The following is a 15892-nucleotide window of genomic DNA, read 5'->3' on the forward strand; positions in this document are numbered from 1 at the left end:
CAAATTGAAGCACCGGGGCTAATTACAGCGGCTAATAAAGTGCAGGCAGTGCCATTGCCTCGGTGCAAAAGCCTCTCCTTCGCCTTGCATTAGACTTTCATCAATCATGTTTTCAAACTGATAGATCTTAGCGCCCGAATACCAGCACACAGCTTACATTTATTTTCTCTCTCTTCTATTTTAATGTTGGCTCAGTAATTGCTTTTCCAAAAGACCCCCATCTCTATTGTCCCCCCCAACCTAGAAATATTGCCTTTAAGCATAACTAGAGCAGAATTTTTTTTTTTTTAATTATTGTTGTAGGCAACTGGAATATTTAGCCTAAAATGATGCTTTGTTAGCGGCTGCTCTTGTTAATCACTGGCAGAATAATGCATCACCGTGATGTGTGTGATATATGAGGTGTGTTTAAATGCGAATGATATTCATAATGAGCAATAAATAAGTGATATAAAAGTAGGACAACCTGCTTTTGACTCCAGGATAGGAAATGGCATGTGAGTGTTTCTATTAAACATGCACACACAAATACACGGACACACATACTCATATCCCAGACCGGACTACATTAGTGACCAGGAGCCTCTGGGTGATTCACTATATCCCATTTTATAGGGATATAAAATCCCTCGGCCCCTTCATTTGCTACGCAATAAACAATTCGTCTGACAAGGCTCTCACTTTCTTTCTTACATATGTATCAATTAACTTTACTCCTACTATTATGTCAGTATTTCCATTTTTATCATCATTCATGTTATAAGGTAAACAAATGTAATGTGTTGCAATTGATTTAATGGCCTTTGCTTTAAATGTTTAGAGAAAATCATTCAGCAGCAAATGAATTTGATTGAACATTTGAGTTATGGATGGTTCTCAAAGGATTGTGTGCTGTAATGAAATTATTATTTGATTAATATACATTTGATTTTAATTGATATTTCATTCATGTTTTAATTATTTTTCAAATTGTCTCAGCAATTTGTTTCTAAATGATTTGTTATAGTAGTTTTTACACATACAGAAGATACAGTACAGATATATATATATATATATATATATATATATATATATATATATATATATATATATATATATATATATATATATATATATAATTAAGCTCTCAGAAATTTCGTTTTTCGACTGAAGACAGAACCTCTGTTGTCCAATGACTTGCCTTATTAACGGAAATTACCAAGTTAACCTAATTAACCTGAAAACCAGCATCTTGCAGAATAACTAGTAAAATATTATGTACTCTTATCATGTCAAAGACAAAATAAATGAGTTATTATAAAAATGCTGTTAAATATCACCTGGGAAATAGTTGTACAAGGGCCAATAATGTTGTCTTTGTAAATTTATATATATATATATATATATATATATATATATATATATATATATATATATATATATATATATATATATATATATATATATATATATATATATATTATTTATTATATTATTTGTTTTTATTTATTTATTTACTCAACAAAAACATGAATTCTGAAGAAGAAAAAACTACTTTTAATAATGAAAAATTAACTGCAGTATCTATTCAGTAGTTTGAAATTATATATATCAGGTTAACACTACTCCAAACATGGAAGCAAATAATGAGACTTTTGTTGAAGATTATCAAAACAAACAAAAAGATTGTGTGCATTAACCTGCACAGATTATTCACCTTAAGAAAAGCATTGTGTGCCAATAAAATAAAGACTAAATTTTGATTTCAAGTGGACTTCACTTGACACATAATTTCACAACATTTAAATAGAATAATAATAATAACAATGATAACATTAATAATAATGGCAACCTATTTAAAAAAAAAAAAAAAAAACAATCCCCACTATTATCAACTGGCTTATTACCTAGTTATTATAAAGATGTTGGCTGTTTGGCTAAGAGATCTTATTCTACATCCCAGTCCTACACTGTAAAAAAAAATCAGCTGGGATGCAGGAAAAAAAAAACTACGTATAATACGGCCGTTAAATTACAGAAATTTGCCGTAAAATAACAGACGTTAAATTAGAGACATTTACAAATATTACAGAAATATCCGGTAAATTTCTGTCATTTAACATCTGTAATTTTTTTTTTCGTAAAATAACAGATTTTATTTAGTGTGCCAAATAACTAAATCCAACTACATTCCTAACCATCAATACGCAGAAAACTTTTACCAGCAAAAAGGTTTATTAAACTAAAAGTCTTATGGTTACTTGATAGCCAGAATTGTAACATATCTTTCAAAAAATATATATAAACCATAATAATAATAATAATAATAATTATAATTATAGTAATAATAATAATAGAATGTATTATAAAACGAATAGAACGAAATATAAAAAAATAGTATATACTCAGTGCTGTTAAAATACTGAGTATAACATCACTTTTATGCAAATCAAGGAATACATCTGAAAAGAAATAATAATAACATTAGAAACTGAAATTGATATGATTTCCAAGCTCAGCTGTAATTTCCTCTATATGTTTATTCAGATAAGAGCCATATTCCTCTGACAATCTGAAAACAGACTCTTGTGAATTTGATCTGTGCTTTGGCTCATGCAGCTACTTGAAAGCTATTGAAGTTTTTGCATAGCATGAACCAAACTTATTTTTCCCTTCACAGTGTGATTGAATTAATGAAAGCAGAATTACTGTACGTTAGCTTCCAAGGACAGGGATTTGTGTTCACGTCCCAATTATATGAGACTGTTACAGGTAATAACGTGCTTCCGTCCACAGAAATCTCATTTAGATGACATGCTCTGGATCTCTTCAATAGAGACTGAAGGATTACTTTAGCCACACAACATTACATAATTACTAGAAACCTGCATGATTCTGGTATTGTCAGTTAATCTTGTTGAAATTGGCTGTGTGTGTTTGTGTGTGCTTGCCGATTAAGAGTCGTATTGGGGTCATGAAACTTGAAATAACTTGATTGTATCAAGTTTATGATTTGCAGTGACTTAATTGTCAGATTTACAGATTTCGGAACAGTGTGAAATCACATTAGGGGTTTAAATAATGCATTCTTTTGATAAAGTGTAGATCTTAAGGTTGTTTATTAAAGTGTGTTGATTTGATTAAATGCTTCATGGCTTAAAATAATAAGATAAAGCTTATATTCTCTCTGAAAGACTGGATTGAAATCCAAAGAAACGTAAATATTAAAGATATACACGTAAATATGCTGTACATATAATACATGTATGTGTACATGGTTATGGGGAAAATTAAGAAACTACTTAGAAGGCGTCCCTTTTTCTGCATTTACGATTAATAGTTATGTGTTTGAATATAACATAATTTTTGGTATATTCTGTAAACAAGTGGTTCCTAAATGTGGGGGTCGCAGGACAATGACAAGGGGTCGTTTGGTGATTTCCAAAAGTCAAATAAATTTTATTAAACTAATTACCATATTTTATCCATAACCCACAAGATGAAAATAGTAGTTAATAGTTACATAAAAACAACATGCACATGAAAGGCCATCAGCTTTTTTTTCATAGAATTGGTAGATTAGCAACACAGCAAAAGCATCAGATCAGTTGATTTTATAGCACCAGATTAAACTTTCTGACAAATTTATGGCAATCAAATACATTTAAAAAAATAAAGAAATAAATACAGGCCACAACTAAATATTGGCAATGATTTCTGTGGCGGCCTCTAAAATTAAACCAACAATAGGCTTGTGCTGAAAACATTGTGCCCACCAGTATCTTTAGGTGAGGTTAATATTAAATTAAACAAATTAATAAATTACTATTAAAATGATATGGTTGTTAGACTGTTTTTTTTTTTTTGTGTGTGTGTGTGTGTGTTGTCAATATGCTTGTGTTTATATAGGCATATTGTTGTGTGCACTGCGTTTATATATTTATATTTTACACAGAAATTTAGTGGTCGAGATTCACTGTTATTTTGGGGGTCGTGGGCTGAAAGTTTTGTAACACCTACTGTAAACAGCTGATGATAATTTTACAAATTTATTATGAAATGATTATGAGAAGTTTTGGCATTAAAAAAAAAAAAAAAAAAAAATATATATATATATATATATATATATATATATATATATATATATATATATATATATATATATATATATATATTTGACATGTTTACATATAATTTTAGACCACACTATATCAATGTTTTAACTTAAGAAGACTCAAAAATGCATCATTCGGTGCAATAACACAGATTTTTGACCGAATATCATTTTCTGTGGACAAAAAAATAAATAATTAATAATAATAATAATAATAATAATAATAATAATGCACTCACAATTTTTAGTTGTTACAAATTTGGAATATATGTTAACAAAGCTTCCTAGAATAAAATAAATATTACATTTTACACATACAGTGCTCAGTATATATAATTACACCCCTCACAAATGTATCTATTAAATTCATATTTTTAATAGGAAGCTATGCAATATTAAATTTGTGCATATACATTAGATTAGTCAGTGCTGAAGCCAAATTTGAAGCTTATCTAACAAAATAACGTATGATATTGGTCCAAAAACTAGTACACTCAAATGTATATGTTATAGAAAAATATTAAATACAAATTTAAAGAGCACTGTACCTAATAAATATATTATATTTAATAACATGCATGTAGATTTTTTTTCCTTTTACGCAAGTTAGAAACCTTTTCCTTTTGGAAAAAAAGGAATTGCATGTTATTCAAGAAATAAAATTAAATATTTCAGTTTAATTAGGCTGATTCCAAAATAGCTGACTTAGATCCTGATCAATGTTGTTGTGAACAGTTTTTAGCATATAAATAAATCTGTTTTTGAGAAGAAAAGCTTTTTAATAGTATGCTAGCCTACCGCTACATTTTGTTTTCTGTTTGTACCACTCGTTAAAATCAAATAACATTACAAAGTTAAACTAAAATGTTGTCAGTCAACAAAAACTTCAAATAAATCAGTCAAAAGCACAAAAAAGGGTACGATTAATGCCCCTACGAATGAATCAGGCCTAACCACGTATGAAAAAGTCCTCTGCCATTTCCCTCCCGGCCTGTATAGAGCTGTGCAGTGGGAATTACGCCGTCAACTTCTCACTAGCTAAAATAATGTAAACTCATTCCGGCTGAGGCCCAGCTAAGATGTCAGCGTGTATGAATGCGAAAAGTGCATTGGACGCATTAGGACTTGACAGGGGCCCTTCTTGAAATAAGTGAAATTAATGGAGCTCTTTTCATGTACGACAAGGCCGCGGCACCCCTTTCAGCCTGCTTACAGTCAGAGAAAAGTCAATACTTTTTTATTACTCCACGCTGACCTACCTTCTGCACTACAAGAGCTAGCTGTGCTAATTGGTTTCAGTTGTGAGAGGATAAAAAAAAAATAGAAAAGCTTCATTCCGAAGAACATTGGAGCAAATAAATCAATCTCATATTTTTTTTTTATTTTACTTTTTTTTTTATTCCTTGTCTGTTTTTATTGGGTAATGTTGGCGAGAGAGGCAACAAATGCTTGGTTAAAATATGGGTTCCATGGGCTAAAATGTGTGTAAGTGGCCTGAGTGCTTATCTGAAGTCTGCTGCTGTTATGTACTGTAGCTGTTAAATGAAACACAGGCTGGGGTGAAAGATAAAGAACACGGACTACAGCTATTTTAAGAGAACAGGTTGACGTGACAAATAAGAGCATCTGGTAGAGGAGAGATTCATTTCATACATTCAAAAGGACTTGAGGGCACTTTAGAAATGCGTACAGATGACTGCAATTAAGGCCTTTTGTTCATGTTTGAACGTAAACGTCGCTTTATGCAGAAATGTAAGAATTACAAATGCATGATCAATTAAAGCTAGAATAAATATTATAAATGCAATAAATAACAGCATTCAGATTAATAGCATTAAATAGCTTTTTTGCAGAATGATTATAGTTACTTCACATTTGAATCTTTTAGTAATTACTTTGGTTTTTATCTTGGAATTTAGCTTTATTTCCTTTTTTGTTGAATGTGTTTTAAACTTAATATGAAATTTATGCTGTTTTGGCATATATAAAATAATTGTGTGTATAATTGTATTACATTTTAATGTTAGTTTTACATTAAATGAAAAACTAATCGAAATGAATAGGAGAAATATGTCATTATAGAAACCCACAGACTTTTTTTTCTCTTGCACTCCTCACTGTTTACAGTACTTCAATTGGCAACAATTAAATATGATTTATGGCTTTTGTTTTAGTTAACATGTCACTGATAACAATGGGGTATATGCACACACACACAGACTTTTAAATTCAGTCCGCCAGCCCCAGGGCTTCCGGTTAATTGTCATCCGGTACAAAATCGGCGTGTTTAAGATCTGATTTTTTTATTTTTTTTTTTAAACCTGCGATCTTTACTGCCTGGCTAAGATACGATATAAAGTGGGTATCAGACCAAACAAGAAGAACTGCATTAAATTATATTTTTTTGCGTCAAGTGATCAAATTATGGAAATTAGTTTTACTCCAGTATTTTTAGTGGATTTTCTGCACTAGCCTGTCGCTAATGATGGCGCCTGCGTTTAAACTGTTGTGTATCTCTTTTTTATGTTTTTACAACTAAATGGATGCTTGAGTCTATTTAACTGATTATATTTGAATTACATTTCGAAATCGATTCTGTATAAGGAACCTCATAAAATAAAAAATAGTCATATAAAGCTCTAACTGGGAGTTCATCATTGGCTGAAAAACACTAGCTGTGTGTATACCATATTTACATTGTATTTCTTGCTTGAGTCTATTTAACTGATTATATTTGAATTACATTTCGAAATTGATTCTGTAAAAGGAACCTCATGAAATAAAAAAATAGTCATATAAAGCTCTAACTGGGAGTTTATCATTGGCTGAAAAACACTAGCTGTGTGTATACCCTATTTACATTGTATTTCTGATTGCCTGAAACTATCTGCTATTAGTTACAGATCTAATTGATCTAATTTTTAATAATACTGTTTGTTTTTTTTTTTTTTTTTGCTTTTTTATGATAATGCATGCAGACTGTAGTTTTTTCCATGAGTGACTAATTTGTTTGTTTAAAATATATGGTTTAGTAATGTGTGCATTCACTATTTGTTTAATTTATTTACATTTTGTTTTGGCTGTTTTTTCTTTGGTCAGAATTTAATTGATTCTATTAATGTGTTTATTAACGTAAACTAAGATTGAGCATTAATTGTACAGCATCTGTTAATCATATTTGCCTTGCCTTGCCCTGCCTTCAACATTACTAATGCATTAATAATGTAACATTGTTAACATTAGTTCATGTACTGTGAAATAACAAGAACTTAGAAGAAGTCTTATTTGTTTTATTTTAGCCAGAATAAAAGCAGTTTTAATTATTATTATTATTATTTTCATTTTAGGTCAAAATTAATAGCCCCTTTAAGCTACTTTTTCCCGATATCTACAGAACAAACCATCGTTATACAATGACTTGCCTAATTACCCTAACCTGCCTAGTTAACCTAATTAATCTAGTTAAGCCTTTAAACGTCACTCTAAGCTGTATAGAAGTGTCTTGAAAAATATCTAGTCAAATATTATTTACTGTCATCATGGAAAAGATAAAATAAATCAGTTATCAGAAATTACAGTAGTTTTATTACCATTATGTTTAGAAATCTGTTAAAAAAATCTCTCTGTTAAACAGAAATTGTGGAAAAAAATAAACAGGGGTGCTAATAATTCTGACTTCAACTGTATGTAGACAGACATTCTTTCATTTAAATAATATTGTCTTATTATACTGTGCTTAATAGTAATATCTGTTTATAAAAAAATGTATCACACAGTCAAACCAATTCACATCAATTCACATATTATTTTTCTTCTGTAACATGAACCCTATGAGAAATTCCAGCGTGATGGATGTGACATTTGGAGTAAAATCTCAAAAGATAAACTCACAAAGAAAGTATATTTTAACAATATATTGAAACATCTGCTTATATTTTCCAAAACAACTAAGCACAGAGTTATGGGAGCAAAAAAAATGACAATCTGTAAACATTTCTTTTATTTTAAATAAGGAAAATAAACATGCTTTATGGATGTGACCAAAAAAGTTTGCGAGTTTACAGGATACAACATATTTTGTAGAAATTCTGTGAGTTAAACTGCACAACCCAAAAGAAACAATGCTAATCAAAAAAATAAGAGTTGGCTTACTTAAGAACAAACATGATTAGTTTGAATTTGTTTCACATTTTTTTGCATTTATGAGGAAAAAGCTCAGTAATGTTTGTGACATCTCTCCGTTATGGATGTAACGTCTTTCCATTATGGAAAGACATGTAATGGGCACTTGGTATATAAAATTTAATAGTATTAAAACATTAATTGAGATATTTTTGAGTATTTTTAAAGCACTGTAAAGTACTTGGTTACACAAAAAATGCAGAAACGGTTTCAATATTTTGGCAAAAACATACTTTTTCCATGGCAAGGTTGACATTTGCATGGAATTGCTCCTATAATTAAATCCAGTAATAATTGTATTTAAATTGTGGGTTTATGGACTGATTCTGCAACCCGGATTTCCTTTCCATGAGTTCCTTTCCATTCTATGAAATCTGTCGTTTAAACATATCCTTCCTCATGTTCATGGTTTTGATTGACTCTTTCTTGCTAGCTCAACTAATCTCACCTCACCTTTTACTGCTAGTTTAACTAATCTCAAACAAGTTCCAGCTCTTCTCATTCTCAACCATCTCCACTCCAATAGTCACCTTATTTACTGTCCACGACTGAGCCTTATGGAAAAAACACGAATCAGAGTTTTAGCCAGAAATCAGAATTTCTGCCATCTACCCAGAATGTTGTGAATGAACATGTTTTCCACTTTGGAGACGGTGTCCTTTTTGCATTTCTTGCGTGGCTGTTGGAGTTAGTGCTGTTTACAAGGACAGCTCGCTGCAGCGTTTCCCCAGGCCAAGACACACAGATGATTGTCATGATGGCGGACGCTGACTGACAGAGAGATCACATGCATGCCTGCCGGAGGGAAACACTCAGCGCCCCAGTCTGTGACATTAGTTTGTCCTTGCTCAACTTCAGCTTTTTTTAGTCTTACAAAAATGAAATATATAATTAAATCGCCTTCCTTTCCCTCTCCCTATTCTTACTTCAGCCCGTTATTTCCATCTTGTATTAGACATTGGTGGCGTGTTTTGGACCAGGTCAGCCTCTAGGGGGGGTCACTGAGAGCCAGTGTGCTTTTAGAGTTGCTTCAAGACACCGTGTGGCTGCTGCAGCATCTAGGCCACTAGCAAAAGCTGAAACCAGTCCAACTAAAAATATCTGACGCAGATATTTTGTGCAGTGCTGCAAAAAAGAGGGCAGGATTTGTTGTGGCTCGTGTATTCATCATTAACTGGCTGACTGGGAGAATGTATTATAGCAGTGATGAAAAGCCAATGCTAGTCACAGCAGGTACTGGGAGGTTAGCGTGGTCGGTCGGGTATTGTGGAGTTTTTGTGTGGCTGAGAGTGTGTGTGTGTAGTCATATTAATCACCTTTTAAACTTGAATTGAAGTGGAGAATGAATGATATTAGCTTGCAATAATGTTGGCAATATAATTGAAGTAAAACACTGTACATTTGGTAAACCGAATGACCGCTTAGTATATACTGTAAAACTTAACGGTACTTTTACGGTACTTGATAAATGTGTTTGTAAATAAAACGACTTTATGTTATGTTACGTTATGGACTGGCCATCTGTCCACACTTTAGCATTCCTGTGACCCTGTGTTGGTGTTATTATTGTGTTTTAAATTGTGCTTAGCTTTGCAATGATTCTACAAATAAAGTATGATTTCAATATGACAACATCTGACTCTGATAAACCGATTTTCCCCTAATGCAATCTATTATTCTATTATAATGTAGATTGTGTCAAAGCAGCTTCACATAAATGGTCATAGTAACTGGAACAGTGTAGGTCAGTTTTTAGTGTTTAAGTTCAGTTCAGTTTAGCTCAGTTCAGTGTGATTTGAAATCATTACTAAGAGTCCAAACACTGAAGAGCAAATTCATCGATGCGTAGCTCTACCAATCCTGAACCATGCCAGCCAGTGGCGACAGCGGAGAGGGAAAAAAAACTTCACCTGGTATTAAAGGGTAAGTGAATTATAACAGAGTGAACTTTTCTGTAACCGTAGTAGTGATGTGCGCTGTTTATTTAACTCTTTAAGGCTACATGCTGACTGACTGACGTGATGCATGAGGCCAGCAAACACGACGTATAGCCGTTTCACTTTACTTCAGGACACATTAACACTGTGTATGTCTATTGAAGACATTCATATATATTCCTAGCAAATCTAATAAATGTTGGAGACATAGTCATTACATAAACGCACTAATCGCACTTCAGTAGTGTTTATTTGAGAGCGCACAAGAAGATCTGCGCTTGAGTGGCGTATATTTGAGAGGGCGTTCAAAAATTTTTGTGCATGAGCAGAAAAATTGGTGCGCAAGCAGAGATTCGCATGCTGTAGGCTATTACATAAATGTGATCTCAAATTGTAATACTGCGATCACGTCATTAGTTATTGAAATAACGCCGATCTGGAGTAAAAAAGGCCTGCCGCCACAGCTGGAAAAAATCCTAGAGGAAACACTGTATATACAGTATATATATATATATATATATATATATATTATATATATATATATATATATATATATATATATATATATATATATATATATATATATTTGTGCTGTCAAAATTAGTGCGTTAATGGATGCGATTAATTTGAAATAATTAACGTGTTAAAAAAATTAACGCAGTTGTAGTTTTTTTTTTGTTTTTACTTCCTGTTGTGGTCGACGTGTGTTAAACTTGCAAAGAAATATGGATAAGACCAAGGAAGCCCTTTTTGAAGGCAAGATTCAGTATAAAACAATTAATTTTGCATCACCAGGCTCTCTAGAGTTTCATGCAATTTCGGGTTTCATTTTTAACTTTCGACTTCTGTTTAAATGAAATTTGATACCGCATGGCGAACGGAAAGAAAAACCACCGCAATTCGTGACAAAAATCAAAAATCACTACTTACATGGTAGACTCTTAATAAGAGTATTATCTTAATTATATTAAAATTGGAGTATTGGTGTCTTATGTACATGTACTCAGAAAGTGTAAGATGAAGTCGCGAGCTGTCAAAGACAGCCCATTGCAATGCCTTTCTGCATGCGCCCTCCAATCTGTCATTAAGTTTGACTTGTTTCCTCCTTAAACGCAACTTTTGTATGGTGTATGCTTCGCGTTGTTGTGTCAGAATCCTTGTGAAATACAGCCATACTTCAGAACGCTTAGTTTAAGCAAATTTGATGAACGAGATCATGCGTGTTGAATATGATGGGAGTCGCACCGGCTGCCCTGTCTTACCTGCGTGCGTTTTATGTGTGTGTGTGTGTCTGTCTGTATGTGTGTCTGTCAGGCCCGTGCACATAGCACAGAGGGGCACCTCAGTCAATGAGGGCAGAGGGGCAGTGGATCTAGCCACCGGGCCATCCCCCTATGCATGGCCCTGGTCTGTGTGTTAATTTACATTTGAATAGCCAAAATTACAAGTTTCAGTCTTTTAAAAATGATTAATCGCAATTAATCGTAATTAATTTTCCCAAAAAAAAGTGTAATTATTTAAGTAATATTTTTATATATATACTAAGGCCCCGTTTACACTAATGTGTTTTAGTTTGAAAACGCATAAGTTTTGCTACGGTTACGCCATCTGCCCACACACTTTGCTGGAGTTTTCAAATCCTGAAAATGGAGCGTTTTGGAAACGGTGGAGAGGCCGTTTTCAATCTAAAATACTGCTGCTTCGTCTCAGTGTGGAAAACAGAGAAATCTGAAAATGGAGGTAGGGCTGCAAACATTCGCCTCTCTGATAGGGGCTTCTACTCAATATTAAGTAGCTTACTACAAGTTTGATATGGAAAACAGACTCCAGAGGACGTGTCGGTAAAGGGAACAGTGTACTTTATGACCTTATTCACATCACCCTGGCTACGTTGTTTCACTATCTTAACAATAAAATGAAAACTTGATATAAGGAACTGCTATTTTCATTTCGATATTACATAAACGATTTTATAAAAAACAGAGCCTATAACATATCTGCCTCTTTTCATTTTCAATGCAAAATACGAAACACCCTCTCTTTTGCTGAATATCAGTTTTAATAATTAATAATGGCAATTCTAAAAGTATAACAAACAATAAGTTTATACATTATAGGAAATAAAGGCAAGCGATCAAGTAATAAGATTCAAAAGACCAAAGTCGGGGAATATGTCATTAGCAATAGACAACAAGATGAATTAAATATCACGTTTAGCAAATATAGTGAGATTAGGTCCAGCGGTAGATCCCTGATGAACACTCCGACGAGCACAGCTCTCATCTGACTAGATAGGCTGCAGCGCATGCCAGAGTGTGTGTATGTGTGTGTGGTCAGGTGATGTGCGTTTTCAGTGGTTTGGTGTAGATGGAGAGCTGTTCAGAAACGCTGGATGAAACGATAGTGTGGACGTGAATCGTTTTCATTCTAAAACGCTGTTTAGTGGCGAGGCAAACGGGCCCGCAGGGCATGCACCGCAGGGGGGCCCCGCGGGATTAGGGGGCCCCACGTCGTCGCGATTTTCAATAATTGAAAATCCAAAAACCGCAATAATCAAACTCTTGGGAACAACTGTGGTTGGAAAGTTCACAGTTCTGTGTTCTCTGAACTCCTCTCAAGCGGTGGACTACTTCATTCTGATTGCTTGCCGCCGAACCGCGTCATAGCCAATGAAGACTCTTCTCGTTAAAAATATGAATGACTTCTGGCTACTATGACGCTCTTGCCGCTTTCGGTTTGTGATCGCTCCTCAGTTTGTGAAGGATTCCCAGCGTTGTCGCTCCACCCCGCCTCCTTTCACCACTCCTCAATTTGTTATATAGATTTATACACTAGATATTGCATAGGGACCCTGAGCATGCGTCTATAGCGCCGACACATTGGCACAGTGCTCCCAGGACAAATGTCATTCAACCGTACTAGACAAGACAGTATTATTACATGAAGATGCAGGACTTTAGCGCTGTCTACGAGTGTAGTAATGAGCAAACAAAGAAAACAAAGCACAAAGGCAGAACATTTCATAGGTAAGATTAAGTTTTTTACGTTTTTGTATGTTCTGAAATTTGTGCCAAACAGGTAACGTTATTGATGATAACAGTCACTTACTGCATTAATCATAAGGCAAAGCAGCTCCAATTCGCACTAAACACTCAGCTTATGCTAGTTTTGTTGAATAAAATCAGCAAACAATGCAAAAGAAATATGACAACGAGATGCTGCGATGCCAGAAACTTGTATTATTGTCGGCTAGTAAACGAGTCGTTCTGAGATTCATTCACAAACAAATTGCTCCCTCCGTCAGTATGAGAAGTGAAAGCAGGAGAGAAGGTGTGTTTCAGGACATGATTATATTAAATTTAACAGGAAGGGTGAATAGTACATTTCTGTACACACAAACACAAGCTTTTTGTCAGGAATGCCCGTGCGATCAGTGATCCATCAATGTAGAAAAGTGATGTAAAATTATAATTTTCATAATTTAAAAAAAATTTGCATACTAACATCCAGGAAAACTCCCAATCATAGATATATGATTCTCCCACCAGTGTGAGACATGCGTTGGCTTGAGTCCCTTAGTGTCCCACCAGTAAAACCAATTCACAAATGTCACTTTAGAGCTAGTATTTGAATTATTCTCTAGCATAATATCTAAATTAATAACAAAACAGGTGATTTTGAAGACATTTTAAGATTATAAGACTAAACGGCATGAAATGCCAACAGTCTACCAATATTTCGAGGTATTTCTTAGTTGCAATAGGGAGATCACAATAATTAACCACAAAAAGCAAAAAGCAAAGCAAACACTACCAGATTACCATGGTATAAATACAGCACTAAAACATACAAAAGAGAGTCATCGATTTAGAATGTCACTTACTTGTCCTGTAATGATTTGATCAGTTGTAGTTTAAATGTAAGCCTAGTTATTCTCCCCTCAGGACTTATTATGTGGTCTCTGTTGCCATCTTGTGGCGGAACATCAATTGTCTTTGCTCTGCTTAGTATTACAGGCTGATGTCTGCCAACAAGCAGCTAACAACTACAATCTTGTCTAAAAAGCCCCAACAGTACATTATGTTGTCCAACAGCTGCAATATTTGTCTAACTGTAGTGAGTCTATTGATCTGCTGTCACTCTATGTGGGCGGAGTAATACACAAAGGTTAAGAGGCTGTACGAGTGTTGTTATTGCAAAATATCGCACTGCTATCAGCCAATCAGATTCGAGAACTAATTTGTCATTTTTCATCAAATACTTACAAGTTCTTAAATCAGGAAACATTGAATTAGCAAGCAACATCACTTTTAGGATATTAACTAAAGGATATTAACTCTTGTTTCATTACAGGAGGGAAAAAGACAATTAAGTTAGTAATCGTTAAATAAAATAGTTTTGCCATATGCACAAAGAATTAGTATTTTAATTCATTGTAAACAAGATTATTACCATCAAATCATAGATTTAAGAATATTTAGAGATGTATAGTGGAAAACAAGTACAACTCAACTAAAGAAAAAGTATTTAAAAAAGGTTTTTGCAAGTGTAATATTTAAACCATTTTTGTTTGATTTTGTCTTTTTTGTTTCTAAAAATATATTTTGCTCTCTGCTGGTAAAATAAGAATACTATTTTGAACTTATTACCATTTACAATAACAGCAAAATATTATAATATATTTGAACATTCTTGAAAATGCAAAGTCACATTTACATTTGCATTTAGTCATTTAACAGATGCTTTTATCCATAGCGACTTACTAATCAGGACAAGGAAGCAATTTACACAACTATAAGAGCAACAATGAATAAGTGCTGTAGGCAAGTTTCAGATGTGTAAAGACAGTGTAAGAAGCAAAACATTAGTCCAAGATTTTTTTTTCTTTCTTTTTTTTTGTAGTTAGTGGAGGAGTCAGAGAGGGAATTGCATATTAGTAAGGAAAGTAAGGACATATTTTAGCAGTCATTGCTCCAGACTTATTTAAGAGCTCCCACTTAGATATGCTTAGCGTTTATACCAGGTTTGGCATGCTGTCCCGGGAGTGAACCCTGAGCTTAGAGATACTTGGGCCCAAGGCTCCCGCCCGGTCAATAAGCACATAAGGGGATCCGAGATCAGGTAGGTCTCGAGAGCTCCCCCTTAGAAAAGAGAGGAAAAGGAGGAGATGGGGTGGTAGGGGGGATTCTTCCAAAACGAAGATAAAGCAGTAGGTAGAAAACGATCCATTTATAGTAAGCTTGGATCACTCTGATTGGATTATTACTGATTACAGAGGAGAAGGCAGTCATGCTCAATCATATCAAGTGCTCCTCTCGAAATTAGTTTGTGAAGCTTCACTTCTAATATGCTGATCTGTTGATAAAGTTGACAATGTTGATCATGTTCATAAATTTCTTTATAGAAACCATGATTTTTATATATATATATAGAAAGCTCACAAAACAGCCTTTATTTGAAATATCAACAATATCATTTTGTAATGTTTTTACATATCCGTTTTTTTGGTTTTTAATTATTCCTTGATGAAAAAAATTGTAATTTTTTACAAGAAAAACAAAATGTCACTGACCCCTAAAGTTTATCCTAAAGAGTGTGTGCTTAAACTGTATTACTTAAACTGACAACTCTATTTATTTTCCTGAGATGTAGAAGTGCAAGCACTGAATACTAATGTTTC

The 15892-nt window shown here is 33.5% G+C and overlaps 1 protein-coding gene across 3 annotated transcripts in view; it reads left to right on the plus strand.

The window, feature by feature from the left end:
- Positions 1-15892, plus strand: part of spata17 (spermatogenesis associated 17) — a 64326-nt gene that overhangs the window by 48156 nt on the left and 278 nt on the right.

Source organism: Danio rerio, chromosome 17, assembly GCF_049306965.1.
Source record: "Danio rerio strain Tuebingen ecotype United States chromosome 17, GRCz12tu, whole genome shotgun sequence".
Taxonomy (NCBI): Eukaryota; Metazoa; Chordata; class Actinopteri; order Cypriniformes; family Danionidae; genus Danio; species Danio rerio.